Raw genomic sequence first — 21478 nt, forward strand, 5'->3', positions numbered from 1 at the left:
TCGTATTATATAAAAAGTTTGATGGAAAATATCAAATAAAAGAGTTTGATAGTTTTATCTTGAATTGGGCTTCCCTCGGGAAACTGAGCTTAAATGGGAGGACAATAGCCTCCTTATCCATACAAGTTAGGTCTCCGTAAGTGTAAGACATCAAAGACTTCATTTCAGTTTTGCCTTTTAAATTAATGCAATACAAAAGAACTTCGCGTTTTCCGAAAAAAAAGTGCAAAAGTTCAATATTTCTCATAATTAGCATGGTATTTGTTGTGAAATGAATATGTTCCCATACAAAATCCAACACCTGGTGGTCCCGTGTTCTAAAACTAGTATGCAGTTGACGAAATGAGATCATAAGCCGTATCAAAAGCCATAAGTCCTCGGCTTCTTTTAAATCCAGTTCAAAACAGTCCGTAAGAAACCTGACTGTTTAATAAGGTACGGGAAAGTAAATTTAAGAAACATAATTAGGGAATTAGGATTTATATTTCTGGGCCATTTAGCCCGTCACGTTTGAAGGATGACGTCCCTCGGCGAGTACACTATCCGGGGATAGGGAAGGAAGAAAGGATTGGGGAAGGGGAAGGAAGGAAGCAGCTTGGGACCTATAAGTTAGGTACCCCTCTGGCATTTGCCTGGTGTGAATAAAAAAAACTTAGGAAAACCTCATTCAGGGTGGGTGCCCTAAAAAAACTTTTTACATTTTTTCGACCGAGTGTCCCACTGGTAATCGAATTCGGGACCACTCGCACCCGAAACGAGAGTATTAGTAACTACGCTACACAGGCAACGAAACATAATCACTGTTTACATATAAAAAAAATAGTAAAACCTATTGAATATCACAAATTAAATCATGTAATGTATTACAAGTTGCAAAACAAACCAACAAACAAATAGTAACTCTAATTTAATAACATATGTGTGTATATATATACACAACAAAATAAAATTAGATTTACATTTCCGAGGCAAATTTTGTTATTCAATCTGCAGACATGCTTACGTAATGCTATCTCTTTAACTCTTAGGTAACATTGTATGGAAGTGGTGTTCGAATCCATAAAAGTAAACATGCTGGGGAAAAATGAAACTTTTATTACATTAATTAATCAATATTGAAATATGAGAACGTGAAAAGCTGTACAGAAACGCAGAAAAGGGTGAAGCTGTAGAATGTTTCACCCAGTAATTAGTAATTCATGGAATCTGCGTAATTACGAAACTAGATTGATATATTTTTAAACGTTGATTTTCTGGGTGTTTCTAGTTAATACTGCTTCCAAATAATTATTCCGTCTAACATGGATAGAAATCTTTCATTAAAATCAGGATATAAAACGAGATTAATAAGGTTCTGATTTCCTTTCTTTTCAACGTTATATAGTAAACTCGTGCTGGTAGTTTCAAAGTAGCTCATGAAATAATTAGCTTACCATCCCTCTGATTTGTCTTTTATTTATACTATATCGCAGAATTGTAATTTAGTAAAAGATGAAAATAATATTGCTTGGATTAAGAGCTATTCAAAAATACCCACTCTTGAAGAGATTAGGAATGAGACAAGCAATAACCGAACCCAAAATGACCAACACCTAATATGAAACTATAATTAGAACGATACATTCTAAAATGTAATAGACAAATAACGAATTAGTTGATATATTTCGGTTTACATTAAATGAACCATTACATTAAGTTTGGGATTAAGTGAAATATCTATGTTTATATCCTCTAGTTAATTCTTGTAGTATAACGAAGGCTGGGTGATAGAATTATGTAAAACATGAAAGAACAGATAGTCAAATGAAGTCACTGGGAGAAAAGAGGTCAGGTACGGTTGCCTACCGTAAGTTCCTATGGCTTGAAGCATAACTAAAATCCTAACATTAAGTGAAAATGTCCTAACCTATGCCTCCTATACACACGAATAAGAAACGTTCTTACAGAAAAATAGGGTTAGTGGTCTGTTATGTGTTAAATGCTGACAGAGGCTCAAGATATAATTATTATTTAGCTTCGTACTATATACATATATGAAGGTAAATAGTTATACAGACGAATTTTGTATTAATTTTACTTGTACATCCTACTGCGTTGCATGTCATTTGCTTAGTTAAATTATAGTAAAATTTATTTCAGTGACCTTGTCTCATTTTTAAAACCCGTACGAAGCACAACCAATCAGACAAAAAAAAAAAAAAAAACAGTAATATTTCAAATTTAAATTTAACAAATCCAATCTTTGATTACTTTCTTTATTCCTCATTCATGTAAGGACTAAACTAAACATTCGTAAACTCCACAAAATCATTTTTACGGCAGTACAATTTCAATATGATAACAAAGTAGTACTTGTTAAACGGCAATCGGAACATACTTTTTCACTCCCAAGAAGAGAAATAGATATCCAAGCCAATATCAAGTATGGTAATTTATATAAATCCTTATTTCAAATAAATAACAGTTATCGTTTTATGTCCAACTCCTAGAAACAATCTAAAGAACGTACGCTTTGGCGAGAAAATGGCTAATTGGAGTGGTTTCCCAGCATGAGACCAAGGGATCGATTTCCGGATGAAATACCTCTTTTAAATAATAAAAGCACGGGTCCCTTCTTATATAGCCCCGATGCTATGAGGGAACATTAAATTCCGTTCAATCAATCTCGAACAACATTTGAACATTTGTTTCAATATACTAGTGAAATGTATTCCTCTAATCATATTCTGAAATGGCATAACGTTATATACATACAATATTTTATATATTCAAACATAATATTCTCAGTATTAGTAATACGAAAGCACCAAATATATATTAATAATATCTGTGAGACAGTTTCGGCACTGTAACGTCGTTTTCATCAGATACCGGCATGTTTTTCCTTTTTACCTCTAAACACTTTCTTGAAAATATTATCTGCTGTTTCTTAGATATCTCCTTCCTTGTTCTGTCCTTCCATTTGTCCACATTCATTTTTAGAATCGGATATATTTCAACTTATATCTTGTTCATTATAGCATTATTTTAGTAATACTGTGAAATATTTCTAAGATAACGTGTCTAAAGAAGGAGATGTTACATTGCTGTAACTATTACACAAGTATTATTAATGTATACAGTATTTGGTGCTTTGGTCTGTTTTATTTTATTAATACTGTGACTATTTCGAAGCTATAATGAACAAATACAACATTCTATGGGGGCCCGCGGTATTTCAGTGTCAGAACATTCGCCTCTGAGGCGTGGGATAAATCACCGATCCCAGCGTGAATCAAGTGAGCTTTGTGTTGACCAAACACCATGTGCGTCGGTTTTCTCGGGATTCTTTCAATTTCTTCCACTTTCTTCATTCCACCATTTCATTCATTGTCGTCATCGTCATGGGACGTAAAACTGAAATATGTGATTTCTAGTCAAAATATTCTATGACTTTGTCATATATTCACCAACTGAATAACGTATTCTTATTTACGCATAGTATGACACAGTTTAGGATAAAATGTATGGATGAAACACATTTTAGTACAACCTTTGTGAAATGTGAGCGCACAGGTTAGTACAGGATTCGTATATGCCTTCCATCAAAAATCAAACTCGGAAACCCAGCAACATCAAATAGAAGTCGATTCTCATCTTTGATTTCTATACTGGAGATCACATAGTTCGGACACACATTACTATTTCTTTACCTTTAACTCTCCACACTGATTTAGTTGCTAGCACACACGCACTTGGTGCACGGGACCCAAATTTGACTCCCTCTGGGAAATCCTTAATATTTAAACGCTTTACAATGATTCAGATTAGGTATTAGATTTTGGGCTTTTGGCTTCTATGGCCATCTTCGCCTGTCACACATATGAGAAATGTCATCCCTCGGCGATCACACTGCCCGTGGAATTGAAGATGAAGAAAGGAATCGGAAAAGAAGGAGCCTGGGACTATTATATTAGCTACCATTCCAATATTTTCCTGGTGTAAATGGGGAAAACCCAAAAAGAATCTTCAGTCCGGATGGCTGTCCTAAAAAAGTTATTATACCATTTCGACCGAGTGCCCGCACCGGGAATTGAAACCAGGCAGTTTGCACCAAAGCGAAAGCGTAAGCGAGTACGCTACGCGGGGTCAGTACAGTGATTCGGATTTCATCTCAAATTTTAGTTCCGTGTCTCATAATCGTGTACCCTCTGTGCTGAAAGAGACTTTAATCCCTAGCCAATCAACTTTCTTATATATATATATATATATATATATATATATATATATATATATATATATATATATATATATATATATATAAAAGAACACTTGCATGCTAAAGGCGACACCACAAACATTAATATCAGAAAGTACAGTAGTAGATTACCCGACTCAATTTCTAGTGGAAATGTGCGAATCTAAGATCATACTTTTAGAAGACTAAGAGCTAAGTGAATCTAAGTAGTGCTATCAACAACTTACAGAGTTAATATTGTAAAAAGAATAACGTTTTGTATCATATTTATTCATTCTTTTGAAGTTTCAATTTTAAAAGAAGTATTTACATTGTAAACGGAAATTTGCTATTTTGTTGTTAAACAAAAACTATAAGTTCGAGTATAGCCTAGCTTGGAGTATGGAGTATGGAGTGTGGAGTTGGGAGTATGGTCCTGAGCTTATAAGTTAGGTTCTCGGTTGGCATCAATAAATTATTTAGTTTTCTACATACAAGTCTAGATACCTGACAACACACAAAATGATTTCCTTGATGTATTTATAACTGATTGCTAATGATTCTTGATAGAGGAATAATAATCCTGCGAAAAATTTGTTAAAAAAAGTTTTGTTGCAAGTATCATTATGACATCCTATATAATGCGGTAAAGACATGTGCGAGAGTGGTTTTCTAAGATATTCATAAAATCATAATTCCTGATAATGGAACGATACCTCTAGCGTTGCTCTACATACATAGATGAGAAAGATTACAGTTAATCAGAAGCAGTATGTTTTTAACCTTGGCAAGTGAGTTTTATATTTATAGTACATATTTATACAACGAGTTTATACTTTGAAGGTTAAGTTGATTTCATTTTCAGTTTAGCGTCTCGTTTAGCATCGAGGCTATATAAGACGTGGACTTACACCTTACCGTGGGATCCGAACCATATGAGCTCAAGCCGGGAATCAAAGTCAAATCTCTCACGCCAAAGGCGAGTATGCTAACCGCTTAACCACGAAGGAGCTCACTTTCAAAATTCATTAAGTGGGGTGTGTTGACATGAAATGAAATAAATGCTATCGTACCTTAAAGGCTCAGTAGTAAAGTGCGTACCTCTAGTGTAGGTTCGATCCCAGATCATATGTGTTTATAACAGATAACGCCACAGCCATATATTGTCCCGACATTTATCACTAACAATATGATTTGCGTTCATCTTTCGCTTCTTGGGACATTGAAGTATCATTTAGTTTCGTTATGGAATTATAAAATAAGAGAGAACGCACAATGTTTGAAAGTAGTAAGGGTTCAAACTCGCGAAACTGATTTATCAATAATGCATTATGGACTTCATGTATATTATTTAACTTAAATATCGAAATTGGTTCGTACTTTCTTCTTCAGGGCATCTCATATGTGATGTAACTACGAAATGGACAGGAACACTGAACTTGCTAATAAATTCATTAAAAAAATAGTGCCAATAACAGGAGGACATAAAATAATATTTAAATTTCCTTATTTTCAGAAAAAGAAACATATCTTTAGTATGTAAGAAAATTTTATGACATTTTAATACTTGCCTTAGAAGATCGCAAGCGAGAAATTGTCTTCCTCTCTGTCTACAAAAGAATTCCAATTCGAACCGTCATAAAAATTTTAAGCACTCAGGTGCAAGTTTTCACACACTTGTTATTCTTTTAAATTTATTTATTTATTTATTTATTCGGTCACTGATTAAACTAGTTTCTCACCCACTATAGACTCTCACGAAATCGCCACAATACGCGTTCGTATTATATATAGTGAGAAATATCACACTATTTATAAAAAGATCGATGTAAAACCAATAAAGAAACACCATATATATATATATTAAATATTTTTATAATACTGGTCACTACTTTTTCTTTTTGTCAACACGTAATATTTGATTTTCTTTATATGTTTCAACAAGATTCAGTATACACACTTGTCGTTCCGCTTTGAAAGTATTTTTAAAAGAAACTGAATTTATATTTCACACAGGACGCTTCTTTTTATAAAAGGGCAATTACACTGTTGATTCACTTATCAAAAATTTAACACACTACTCGTACGAACAGCGACTTAGCGTTTCTCCATCCGTACACGAGAAATAGTCACGCGAATTGGGAGTTTAAAACTCCAAATGGTCATGAATAACGTCTCAATTACAGTTGGGAATAATAGATTTAATCCCTCAACACTTAGTTCCAATGACACAGGGCGTATAAAATGTTTACATGTTAGTACTCATAATATTTTAAGGATAAAAGAAAAAAAAATCACTGATATTTCAAGTTATTCAAGGGAGGGTCGTTTGACCCATTTTTCTCCCCTCTAAATTTGAAAAAAATCTTCCAGACCCTATTTTACTGAATGACCCGAAGGACAAGGGAACATTTCTTGCTTGGCGCTGCAGCACTGGATCGGCAGCTCTCGGTCGCTGCAACGATCCCTCTCCCGCGCAAAGCTACGGCGAAGTGAGGAATCCCGATCACGACTCAGAACGAATTGAGTCGATCGCATCCGAGTATAGCCGAAGAGTGAAAAATACATCCAGAATCAGTCAAAAAGGAGAGATGGGAACGGAATGGGATCTCTCTTTCTTCTTTCTCTCTGTCACCCACACATCCTAGCATAGCCAATACACAGAATGCTTCCTGAAAAAAAAAAAAATGTAGAAAGAATGTCTTAAATGGTTCAGCGGAAGCTAAAAATAGTATGCCATTAGCTTGTAAAATTCCAAATGCTTATGAGTAACATTAGGTATCTATAAATGAAAGAAATACTGATTTTTTTCTTTTTCTGCTTCCTGATTTACTGAAGTTAAACAGTCCTTTGCAATAAACATGAACGTCTGTTTTACTGGATTTAATTAGCATAACCCTGATTTATAAAAGAGAATGATCTTAAAAGATATCTATATATTCTACATACTAGAAAATGTCTATCTTCTCATGTGGTGACAAACATTACATTATTCAATAGTACAGTATTCATTGTGTACTTATGTAAAACAGAAGCAGGGGAAATAATTTTAAAACTTTTTTTCAAACAAATTACAAACTACCGTTGTCTTTAGTTGTAGTGATATTGGTATCTTCCAACTTTCTATCATCCGATCTCTGACTGGTTGTCTTATCAGTGCTATCCTCGTACATGCCACATTCACACTACGCTCACCAATAACGAAGAAACACATATATACAGGGTCTTCCACAAGTTCTGCAAAAAAGTAAAAAGCTGTAACTTTGTAACCATTTATTGTATTTGTACAAAACTTTTAGTGGACTTGTAAGAAAGTATGAAATTTTGTTTCCAAGCATTTTTTCAACGCCAAACCTCCAGCTGAGTACCATTTACATCCAAACATTGCTGAAGTCTTTTCGGAAATCCAAGAATAGCATTTCGACGTGCTTCATCAGTAATACTCCCAATCACATCACGTATCTTCTTCCGGAGGTCCTGAACATCTTTAGGTTTTTGCTTGTAAACTTCTGTCTTCACATGTCACCAAAGCCAGTAGTCACAAAGCGTGAAATCTGCTTTTCAACGATTTCTTTGGACTTCGCAACACGCTTTCCTGCACGGACTGAATCACATCAACACTGGTTGTTGGCCTTCCGCTACGAGTAAAGTCCAAGACACCTCCGGTAGCTAGGAACTTATCATACCACCTCTTGATGCTTGAACCCGCAGGTGGTTGTTTCTGATATTTTTGTCGGAATTTTCTTCGCACCAAAACACTAGATTTTAACTCACAAAACCACGCCACACACTGCGCTTTCTCTTGAGTAGACTCCATCTTTGTCACGTTATTTGCAGTTATTTTTTATTTTAACAAATTTTTAACATTTCCACTAAACATTACAAACAAAATACAAAATTGCAAGTAATACTTTCAAAGTTACAGCTTTATACTTTTTTGCAGGACTTTTGGAAGACTCTGTTCATTATCATCATTATAAATATTCTGGTATTATTGGCAGGTCACTTGCCGCAACTGAAAAGCTTCCATGCTCCACGGTCCTCCGCTAACCTTTTCGTCTTCGCGTATGATCTTTCTGTTTTAATATCATCCATTAATTGTATTCTCCTTCGCCCCATTCTTCTCTTTTCTGCCACCATATCCGTTTCTCATGATATAGTTCATTCTTATCCAATGTCCCAACAAGTTTCTCTTTCTCTTCTTAATAATATGTAAAATTGTTCTTTTCTCCCCCACCATTTCTAACACCCTCTCATTCGTTTTCTGCTCGACCCAGCTAATTCTCTCCGTTTTCTCCACATTCACATTTCGAAAGCTTCCAGTCATTTTTCATCATTTTTGTGTAACGTCCATGTTTCTGACACATACAGTACAATACTTCATATATACATAAAAGATGGTAATCCATATTGCATCCCATTACGTAACTTCAAAGTGTTGGTAATTTTAAGCATAGTAGTGAATTCTGTGGACTGTTTAGTGATGCCTCTTAAAAAGAAAATAAGTAAACCAGTAAAAGTAAACCAGTTGCGTATGCTTTAAGAGCATTGCCAGAAAGAGCTAAAAAAAAAAAGAATTACTTTTTCTAAATTTATATGAAATTGTATATTAAATTTACTCGTATTTGATTAGCTAATGACGCAATAATTATTAAATCAATAACTAATGACGTAACAATTATTGAATCAATAACTAGCGTTATTTCTGAATCTATATTGGTATTGATCAACACCAATATGATTTCTCTATGACTTATGGTTCCTGAGGTATGGCTCCTTAAATCTCCCGAAATCGGAAATTTTTTTGGCTAATATCGAGGGAGCGGTAAGAGTGATGCGAAAAATTCCATAAGTTTTTTAAAGATAGTTTTAGATGCTTTATCGAATGGAGGGCTCAAAATTATAAAAATTCACAAATAACACACACACACACACACACATAAATACACACACATACACACACACACACACACAGAGAGAGAGAGAGAGAGAACTCAGTAATAAACCTTTTTTAGGTTCGTTAAAAATGAATGTCATTGAAGCACCAGTAATAATAAGTAGATTTGATTAGATGGATAGTCATGTAAATGTAGTTGTTAATTCTTATGGAGTTCTTTCATACAAGGAATTTGAAAAAAAATTTTAAAAAAATGTACAAATGCTTAAAATTTCATGCTGAGATTTACCATTTATTTGTTAGAATATCTCGGATCTAAGCCACATGATCATGAAAGTTGTCATCTTGGAATTTCCAGTTTAAGGTATATAATTTTTAGCTGATGTTAGATCGTAAAATCTATCTTTAAAACGGTACTAACAATTTTCATTAAAGTTCATGATCCTCATTTCCATGGTTCAAAAAAGCAAACTATATGATTCATGTTAACTTTGCTTTAGTAATTCAAAATTAGAGATCATACATAGTCTCTGAGCAATAGGAAAATCGAAATTTAATAATAATAATAATAATAATAATAATAATAATAATAATAATAATAATAATAATAATAATAATAATAATAATAATAATAATAATAATGTGGTTTACTCTGATACTATGTATTATATTTCAATAATGTTAATTTTGACTTTGCAAAACACTAATTGAGTTGCGTTGGTAATCCATGCAGGGAGTATGAAAACGGCTAAAGTAATTTTCATAAAGCCTTGTAAATATCCATTTTTAGGTGCGAGCAAGCATCTTAGCCAGGTACCACCTCCTCTAGAAACATTATTAGCTAGGCCTCGATTTGAGGAAAATTAATTAGATAGTTTTGATTACGCTCATTTTGATGGTTGACTTTGAAAAATACATTGAGGAAGAAGTGCTAATAATTTTCATGAGATAGGGTTAATAACTAAAGTTTCGGTGCGCTAGAAAACAATTTGCTAAACTTCTGATTTGGTAAAACTGTCTTAAGAACAGTAAGATAATAGTCATTGCAGGAATGGGGGAGAATTAGCGACTTCCATGAAACTAGACGAATCTGCTGTTCTTGGTACAAGAAAGTGATTAAGCTATGTTTCAACTTTCGGAAACCTCAGCTGGAGCTGAGGTATTTTCATTTATAACTAAAAGTTATATACTGATAATTGTACTCTTACCAAACACTGCTTTGTTTAGTAAAATAGTAGCGAAAATGCCCGTTCTTCACACGGGGAGAATAGATGTATAAGAAATATTTGAATTCCCTTCCTCTTAGCATATTTACTTCAATATAACTCTAATGATAAAAAAATATAGAAGATACTCTACTTTTGGTATAAATATTGAAATACCCTACCCCCAGAGAATACGCCTTTAATCAAATTGATGTCAATAAAAAAAAAACAGCTTGAAGCGGGTACTAACCGCCCTCCAAAAGTCATTTCAGACAGATCAGACGTTTCCTGCTCTGAAAACTACGAATTCGACCCTAATCTCATTCACTTTTGGCTTCTTATTTCTCATCTACCCCCTCCCTCTGCCAATGGAAATGAACTTGGACTTAAACGACATTCAGAGTATCACTATTCAGTTCAGCTACTCGAAAACTATGGACACTAATATCAATCATTTTTCATTATTTTTACATGTCACTACTTTCGCGGACTTATGCTGCAATATTCATTTATACAACCACATCCAATAAATGAAATGAAATCTTTAAGTTTTGCATCCCTCGGTTATACCGGTTAGGCTAAAAGGAAATGGTGATGATGGCAAATGAATGAAATGGTGGAATGAAGAAATCGGGGGAAACGGGAGAACCCCGAGAAAAACCAAGCACACGGTGTTTGTCCACCAATACACCACAAAGTTTATTTGGCGCGGGCTGAGGTCGAACCAATGACCCCATGCCACATCCAAATATATATATATATATATATATATATATATATATATATATATATATATATGAATATTCTCAATCCCACTGGCATGTCCATTCGTGCTTAACTTGGGATTAAATGTCATCACAATTATAAAGTAATAGCATGGCGAACCCAAACTATGGATTCGACACTATTGTTATTCATTTGAGACATTTAGTTTTTCAACCCTTTTCAGCCCCATGCCGATGAGTGCCGAACTTGGACTTTAATGTTATCTGAAGTGTAATTATTAATCTCAACGTCATCAAGATACATAGGTTCAACACTAACTCCTTTCCAACATTCCAGAGGTGCTAATAGGCGTTAGACTTTAATGCTGTAGGGAGTGTCACCAATCAAATTAAGGGGTCTAAAAACTATGTCGGTACTAATATCGGTCAAGTTAGATTATTTTTTTGAAGCCACTATTACGTATCTCAGGGGTACTAATGGGGCCTGAACTTGGATTTGAAAGGCACCGGGATTGTCGCTATTCATCGCAGCGACCCCGAAAACTATGCGCTTGATACTAATATCGATAGTTTTATTTATCATTTCATATGAATTAAAGGTCATCGAAACTACCGCCAATCAACTTAGAACCCCGAAAATGTTGGATTCCACACTAATATCGGCCGTTCTTCTTACCAGTTATTTTAGTCTGGTAACCCCACTCTTCCCTGGGAGGGACAAGCGACACCAATTAATTTAGCGACAGTGAAAACTAATGATTCGACACTTCATCGTTTACGATATTTTTATCGCAATTTCACCTCCCCGAGTGTATAAGGTGGCTGAAGTTCAACTTAAATGGCTTCGAAAGTGTCATTATTTATTTATCTAAGTGACCCCGAAAACTATAGATTTGACACTAATATCGGTCATTTTCAACTATTGTTATATGTCACCATTTTTTCCTCAGGTGTACTAATAGGAATTCATCACAAGTGTCACTGTTTATCTCAGCGACTCCCAAAACAACGTATTCGACACTAATAGCGGCCGTTTACGATCATTCTAATATGTATCTCCCTCCAACTCCTCCTAGGTGTGCATTGGATATCTTACCCTCCCTGAAGCTTGAACTTGGACTTAAAGGGCATCGAAATCGTCGCTCATCAACTTATAGTTCCCGGAAAATATGGATTTGAAATTACTATTGGTTGTTTTCGATCATTTTTGTGTATCCCCCCCTCTCACTTGTTCTGGTTGTGCAAAGGAGGTCCTTCCATACTGTGGGACTGAACTTGGACTTCAAGGGCATTGAAACTGTCACCTATCAGCTTATGGCCCAGGAAGGGAAGCTAAGGAAGTGACATCAATGTTCTCCGTTTTCGATGATTTTTATATTTTTATCTCTTTTTCTGTCCCTCCTAGGTGTGCTACTGGATGCTATTCCGACAATAGTTACAAATTGTATCAGATGTTCCAAAGTTATGGTGGAAAATACACATTTAGACACACACATTATATATATATATATATATATATATATATATATATATATATATATATATATATATATATATATATATATATATATATATATATATATATATATATATATATATATATATATATATGAGAGCATTAATTACCCGCTTCGCTGGGATAAATTAGGAAAAAATAGTAATATGTTTTATTAGTCAGTCACTTTTTACCATTACTAAGGCGCTTCTTGATATTGGTCAATTTCGATGATTTTTATATCCCCTTTTCCTCACCATGTTGCGGGCAATGGCATCAGAAGTGTCATTGTTCATCTCAGCGACCCCGAAAAGCATGATTTCGACACTGATGTTGGTAATTTTGATTATATATATATATATATATATATATATATATATATATATATATATATATATATATATATATATATATATATATATCCCTCCCCTCTCTCAATTTTCGCGAGGCTGAATTTGGATTTAAATGACATAGAAGTGTCACTATTCATCTCAGAGACCTCAAAAACTATAGATTCGACACTAATATCGGTCATTTTCAATCATTTGTAAATGACTTTTTCCTCTTTTAAGTTATATCGTCAAAGTGATATGACAAAAATCATCTTATGTTCGAACATCATCTAAGTTGAAAATTTGATCGAAATTGGTCCGGTGGTTCAAGAGTTATTGTTTTATTTATTTTTATATATATCTTCCCCTCCTAGGCCTACCTTCTCCCCTAAGTTCTATCGTCAAAGTGAATAGATAAATACCATCCCAGGTCCGAACCTCATCCATGTTGAAAACTTGATTGAGATCGATCAGGTGGTTTAAGAGTGAAGTCACATAGACAGTCACTTTCACTTTTATTTTGTTACATATATATCTCCGTCTCCCCCTCCCTCTCCCCTTCCCCTACCTTGCACCGTCAAAGTTAAATAACAAATATTATCCCAAGCCCCAACGTCATCCAGCTTGAAACTTTGATCGAGATCGGTTGGGTGGGTTCAAGAGTTAAGTTTTATTTACTTTTATATATATGTCCCCTCCCCTCCCCCTCCCCTAAGGTCTACCGCCAAAGTGATATGATAAAAACCACCCCAGGTCCGAACTTCATCCATATTGAACATTTGATTAAGATAGGTTCTGTGTTTAAAGCGTGATAAAGTTACAAAGACGGTCACTTTTATTTTTATTCTTTTTACATATATCTCCCCTTCCCCCTCCCCTTGATTCCACCGTAAAAGTGAAATAACAATAACGTCCCAGGCCCGTAAGTTTGATCAAGATAGGTCTGGTGGCTCAAGCGTTAAAAGTTTTTTTATTTTTATAGGTTTCTCCCCTCCCCTCCCTCCTCCTAAGTTCTAATGGTCAAAGTAGATAGCTAAAAACACTCCCAGGCCAGAACAGCATTTACGTTGCAAATTTGATCGAGAACGGTCGGGCGGTTCAAGAGATTAAGAGTCACAAACATAGTCACTTTCAATTTTATAATATTTATATGATATATTTTAATATATATATATATATATATATATATATATATATATATATATATATATATATATATATATATATATATATATATATATATATATAAAGAAAACATTTTTTGTGAATGTACGAAGTGCACACTAAAAGTACGTGCCGTTTCGTTGTAATTTCCAGGAACAAGGTAATATAGGAAACTAACATGTGAGTATTTCTCAACAAACTCTCCCTCTTTATTGATACACTGTTGCCATCGCTTCGTCCATTTTGTGTAGCATGTGGCATAGTCATCTTTGGGAGTGTGTGTCAGATAGTGGAAAATGACACTTCTCAGGGATAATCTACTGACAAATGGCGTCCATGAAGAGAATTGTTGAGATTTGGAAACAACCAGAAGTCATTCGTGGCTAATTCTGGTAAGTAGGTTGGGTGTGACAGATCAACCAGGAATGAGACCACAACAGGATCAACCAGGACAGGTAAAGTGATCAACCAGGAATGAGACCACAACATTAGCTCTGTGTGGCTGCGTTTTATCCGCGCGGAGGATGAAACTGCCATTTGCCATTTGCGGTCGTTCCTCAGTCAATTTTGGAAAAGATTCTGTATCCGAAATTGTATGAAAATACTCGCCCATAATTGTGTGACCTTTCGGAACAGGGTGGGACATTACCACTCACTTTGAATCCCAGAAGACAACGTAGAGTAACTTATCATTGATTGCGCACCTGACCAAACTTTTGGGAAACTATATAGAAAAGTTCAAAATTGGTATTTATTTTAGTACTTCTTAAGATTGTGTCAAATATAACTTCAGATATCATTTTACTCCTAAAATCTTTAAAGTGAGCTTCTGAGATGGAATCAAATCTTTATATAAACTCATGGCTTTTAGTTTGAACTTATATATTTCTATAGTTAACTAAGCCTAACGGAATCGAACCTGAAGCTACATGAACAACAAGAAGTTCTGACGTGAATATGTCATGACGCAAAGTGCGTCATTAGAATTCTAGAACGTTAAGAGGAAATAAATAGGTAGAAATTAGTAAGAAGCTAAGAACACTTCATTAATATTATGTGTAATTTATGGATTAATTTAAAATCTAGCCATGATCTTCCTTATAGTTTAAATGGCACTGGAGGTCAGACATATGGACTAAATTTAAAAGGAGGAAATGTTTCTTTGGAGGAATATGTAAATTCGATTGAGGAATGGTTGTCATAGGCTAAGTAAGAATAAATAACTAGCAATTGCGACCTACGACAATTGCGATTATATAAAAACCCGAGACTGAGATCATGTTCCTCTCAGGGTCACCTCAAAAATATGAGTTGTGACAATTGTGACCAAGTTGTTAATCATATATTTGTATCAAATGTAGTATTAACATTTTACATCGAAACTAGAAACTAGCCGAAGATTGTTGATTGACATCATTACTCACATTGAGTTACATGCCAAACTGATACATAGCTAAGATAATCATGACAGTACAACATTTGTTATGTGTTTTGCTTAAGCTATTTGTGTATAAATCTCACGTATTCAATACGGACTTCAAAACAGCCGTAATATTACGAGTACATTAAGAGAAGGGTTTCAATTAATGCATGTGAATGATTTGTTTTTCTCATATGAAGAAGTGATTACGGAAGAAGATGCAAAACTTAGGCAAAACAGCCGTAATATTACGAGTACATTAAGAGAAGGGTTTCAATTAATGCATGTGAATGATTTGCTTTTCTCACATGAAGAAGTGATCACGGAAGAAGATGCAAAACTTAGGCCTCGTCTCTGAATATAATAATAATGAAATACCACTGACAATTCAAATATGTGCAGCTCTGGTTTTTGAAATCACAGGACGAGGACGAAGGCTGGTGATTCATATATGGTGATTCTCCTGCTAATGAGAGATGAGAAGGATCTTGGATCATTTTCTGCTTCAGGTGCTGGAAGAAGAAGATATATAGGTTTGCTACTAGCGGAGACACAGGATTAATAATGCTATACAATGACGGAATAATAAAATAAATTCATAACTTGGTAAACCCCAGTCGAAGGTGCGAGACTTGATTTCCTGCCTCAAGTCAGTAGCAGAATGCACAAATGTGATGTTTATCAGAATGTAACTTAATCTGAAAGAAATCTAAACAAGGAAATTATGCATACAGTTAGATTGAGAGAATCTTCAGTGGTATGAAGTTACTATTAGTGGTTTCAAGAAATCCATGACAGATATGACTCAAGTTCATAATGTGGATTAATGCACAATATCCAGTGAAACCGGCGCGGCGACGCATATGATGCTGATACGACCTCATTGTTCATATATGGCGTATAATAGCGGTACAAGATAAATAAGTATGAAAAATCACGAAGTGATATTAACACTAATTTCAAGCACATCAAAATTGTTGCGCATTAGCTCAAGATTTCACCTATTTTGACAACTTCAAGCCTGAAAAAGAGTGAGAGAAATATGTATTTTTATCATTAATGTTGTTACTTGTAATGTTAATATTGATATTAATAATAATATTTAAAATTATTGAATCTCCATGCAAATATTTTAACAATTACAATTTACAATTACTACGACATGGTGAAAGTGACGGAAACTCCTGCAAATAGACCCTACACACACTTTCGTAACAATCGTAAAACCCTCTCTCTTTTTTCTTTTTTCTTTTTTTTTAACATTTCTCAAAGCCACAAAATTGCATGTAATGCAGTCTTTGCACCTTATCATTATGTGAAAAGGAAAGAGTATCGAGAAATGTGTTTTCAACATTTTTTAATTGCAGTGAACAAAGGAATTTGTATTGAATTTTGACATCCCTACTTGACTGTTTTCGAGAAGCAAGGAACAAACTGACACCTGCAGAGGCTAAAGGTTTCAGCAAAAGGTATTCATCTAAATCACATCCAATTAGAAGGTAACAGTCTGACCAGTGGATAGCAATAGAGAAGAAACAAATTATAGATAAGTTTTAATTCAATTAAGAGTTCAAAGACAAATTGATTTATACTCTCTCCTTCCTGTCAGTGGGTCCAACTCTTGTTTCAAAGATAAGTTAATGTTTTTGTTTCGTAAACAGAAAATCGATGTTTAGAATCAAACAGACAGGTGGTAATAAGATTAAGAGTTTCAAGCCCATATTGAACAAAGTGATTATACCTTTTACGACTATTCTTTTATATTCCTCTAAATTTTTGAATGAATTTTTGAACATTTTTTTTTTTAATTTAGGCACACCGAGTTTCAACGTTGATACCAACAACCTTGAAACAAGTTGAAAGGTAACATGGATTAAAATATGACGAAATATAGTTCAAAGGGCTTACAGATAGTAACGATGGTAATATACAACTTGTATTTGTGGAGCATAAATATCAGAATGTCTCACAAACACTTTCACCGTTAATAACAGAGAAGGTATTAAAAGTAAGATGATCAAGATGATATTATTTGGTTCTCGTATAACTAATGTGTGTAACCATCAAGGGCGTACCCACAGGGGGGTCCTCCAGGTAGGAACCGCCCAAATTTCCTAACCCAATATACATTTGTACAATTTTTCAATAAAACTATACTTGTTTTACAGGGAAATGATTGATGTAGCATGTAAATTTGATCATACATTTTATCTGTATTATTTCTCTTATAAAAGGGATGTAGTTCTATCATTTTTTTTTCCTGAAAATATGAGTGGAAGAATTTTACAATTACTTATCGTCATTTTGGATGCAGAACTATACCCGTTAAATACTACATAGACGTAGTGGCTTGTAGTATTGGTCCCCACCAAACAAAAATTTCTGGATGTGCGCCTGTTTACCATTCATTTTTTGTCATTCATTTGTTTTGTTTTTCTTCTGTTTTCAGTCCAGTTGCCAGTAGCGACAAGTAATTGACAAAATGGTTGAAACCCTTTACTTTGAGCAACGAAAGTGGATTACTGCGTTACTGAGTCACTGTCACAATTACAGAATTACTCGACAGGTTTGAGAGGGAAGGAGCTATGTATGTGTGATCTGAAGAAGAAACGACGTGACAAGAAGAAATTAGTAGTGGACGAAACAGAGGTACAAGCAGTGTTACAAACTTTCAGAACTTCTCATCCGAAGTATATACGGCAAGCGTTGCATATAATGTGTAAGCAAACCAAAGGTTTACCGCATTTTAAAGCAAGTAAACCTACGTTGCCAGGTTGCTTCACTCAATCATTAAAAAACGACCCGGGTAGACGCCTCCAATTTTGTGAATGGATTTGCGAAAATGAAAAGTTGACTGATCTCACTGTTTGGTCTGATGAAGCGACTTTTAAATTGAATGGAACCATCAATCGCCACGGCTGTGTGTACTGGGCAAGACCTAATCCCCATGTTATGGAAGAACGAACTGTTAATCTTTCTAGGTTTTCAGTGTGGTGTAGTATGTCTGTCAGATGACTTGTCGAGCCATTCATTTTTGAAGGAAAAGTGATAGGTGACTATAATACTTGAGTGTGCATGTTGCAAGACAAAATTGAGGGAGCTGTTCATCAACTGTACTCAGATGAAGGTTGTTTCTTTTCAACAAGGCGACGCACTGCCACATTTCCATCGAGACTTGTAGCAATTTCTGGATGAAACATTTGTTGAGAGGTGGATAGGCCGACGAAGAAGTGTCAAGTTTTCATCCAGATTTCCCGTTCTAACGTCTTTAAACTTCTTTCTGTGGGAACTCTGAAGAACACTGTCTACGCCACAAAATTACAAAAGCTGGTGCAATAAGGCAGATGATTGAGATACCTTATGAAACAGTTTCAATGGAGACCACAACATGTGTTTATTGGTCTGTTGCACAGGGTTGCCAACAACATATTCCTGCCAATGGAGCACTTTTCAACATTTCACCTAGGACATCATAAATAATGTTTTGAATCTCTTTGAGACATAAAAGTTTCCATTTTGTCTATTTTCGTTCAAATTATTAAAGTTTAAACAGTATAAACTCCTTTGCGGAATACATTTTATTTACAGTCATTCCCAAAAGTCTGAGTACACTACTGATTTTTGAATATTTTCCAATTAGAAACATTCTGTCTATACAAAACACTGCTTATTGGTATTGTTTTCTAAAATAAGCAACATTCTAGAAGGATACGAAAATACATGATCTTGTTTACATTGAGATACATTTATTGGGGAAAAGCATTTTGCAGTAAACAAATAAATGACGAACATACAACTACTGTCACACTTTGTATGTTAATGTTTGTACGAACTCTTATCAATAGTTATCTGCTCATTACAACAAACAGTTGTGTGGTACTATCCATTCGAGTCCATGTGGGTAAAGGTGGGTGCAAATGTATACCATGCGATCGTGCTGCTTTCACTCGCGTGAATTAGTAAATTCGTGTAAAAAAAAAAAAAAAACAAAAAAAAAACGTAAAATTACTACAAAATACGGAATTAAAATCGTGAACTAAGTGCCGAATCACTCGCTCGAGTAGTTATTTTGCGAGAAGAGAATATTCTATCCTGAAACTCGCTCAGTGGTTGTAGATATGAGTCGGGGAAATACGTTCGACTCTTGAGAGACAGTCACAAACTGGTGTAAATATTACACGGAAAGGAACTGGTCGTATAGAAGTAACTCTCGTAAGTTCACGTTCATTGAAACAACGAGTCAACGAAAAAGATGTTTAACCGCTCCGGAAGCAGCAATAGGACTAAAGAAGAGCCTTTCCCAATCAATTTCAGATGGGAAAGTGATCCAAAACCTTCGGGTTTATGGTTTTGAAGGTTAATTAAAGTAACAAAACCACTCTTTGAACCAGGAAACATTACAAAAAGGTACTCTTGAGCAAAAAATTAAAGACTGGACCGATGGACAATGGGAGAAGGCAATCTCCACTGACGAATATGAATTTCAACTTTTCGGTTCACAACGCCAGATGTTTATGTGTCGCCCTTCCGAAAAGTGCTCTCATCCCGACTATGTAGTACGTACGGTAAAACTCGGAGAAGATAATGTCATTGCGTGGAGATGTTTTACAAAAAAATCAAGTGGTGATTTAAATGAAATTGAAGAGAATAATTGACAAAAAAGTATGTAATCGCAACATTTAGATGAGGCATGGAATTACGTTAGGAACTAGTATTTTGGGCCGTTACTTTGTACTACAATAGGATAATATTCTCATTCTTCCAAGTTATGCAGTAATTATCTGCAAAGCAAATAAAAGGTTTATATTATCACAAAAAATGAATAGCCGCCGCAGTTACATTGTTTGTGACTCATAGAGCTCTTGTGGGATAAACTTTACATGACTGTCGGTGAACACATGCCCACGAATATTGAATATCTCTCAAAAACTGTTCATGGTTATTGGAGTCCAAAAGTAAGATAAATATATTAAATATATGTTTTGAGATGTATATCAAAACTAAGGATCGGCAGTACAATGAACGTAAACTTCCGTATGCTGCGTCAGTTGAAAGCTCAGATTATGATTACTAAATATTATTAAACTTAGGGATGTAAAATATAGGGATGAAGACTGATGTCCTGCACGGAACTTAACTGTAAAAGGTTGTGTTTGAATATAAATAAAAATCAAAACGAATCATTTTTTTAAGTTATTAGTTTGAAAGGTGAGGTGAAAAGAGTAAAGTTATGAAAATAAAGGATGAGTACTAGCCTGTGTAACTTCTGGGTGATTGGCATCGTCCTCGTAGTCTGGAATGATGAATGTATCTTTCCGGTGTCTTCCACTCTCTGAATAGTAATTGGAGAAATTAGAGATGGTTGACAACTGGAACCAAATCCTGTCAATCTCATAGGGGTGTTGAATTAAATTTGCCATGAACGTAGTTCATCTGTCAAAGTGTTTATGTTGTGATGAACTCTTAGAATTATATTTTAAAAGATACGGACAGGTGGATTCTTCACACGGTCTTGCACCTATCAAATCTTCATGATGACTACTCCTTGTGAGCACGTTCCCTATAGTTTTGTTTAATCAGAAAACGATAACTCTTGCGATCAGTGAACGAGGAAGTTCTTGGCTAGGTGGAAAGGAATTCATTTCAGGAAGCAAGGAAAGCTAGCCTGACATTTATTGGTAGTTTTTGTAATGACGATGAAGAAAAATATGTTTACTTGAGTTGTCTGAAAATATACACCATGAATAAGAGTTTTATCTCGTTTAAATGGAAGATTTCAATAGTTCTAATATAATTTACTTGCAGAATACAAATAAACTGTTTAAGCGATTATTATTGAATTTAACAATTTGTAATAGGAGTGCACATAACCTTTGGTCACTTCACAAATATATATATATATATATATATATATATATATATATATATATATATATATATATATATATATATATATATATATATAATGTGATCAAAAGTATCCGGACAACTAGCTGAAAATGACTTACAAGTTCGTGGCGCCCT

General features: G+C 34.6%; 1 protein-coding gene across 1 annotated transcript in view; it reads right to left on the bottom strand.

Moving 5' to 3' along the window:
* kek2 (leucine-rich repeat, immunoglobulin-like domain-containing kekkon 2 protein) overlaps positions 1 to 6715 on the bottom strand; it is a 939728-nt gene extending 933013 nt beyond the window's left edge. Inside the window, exon 1 of the mRNA XM_081759132.1 lies at positions 5788 to 6715. The gene's annotated coding sequence lies outside the window, so the exon portion shown is untranslated. The remainder of the gene's footprint in view (positions 1 to 5787) is intronic.
* Between the last annotated feature and the right edge of the window lie 14763 nt (positions 6716 to 21478).

Source organism: Thermobia domestica, chromosome 5 (genome assembly GCF_964235325.1).
Source record: "Thermobia domestica chromosome 5, izTheDome1.hap1.1, whole genome shotgun sequence".
NCBI classification, from domain to species: domain Eukaryota; kingdom Metazoa; phylum Arthropoda; class Insecta; order Zygentoma; family Lepismatidae; genus Thermobia; species Thermobia domestica.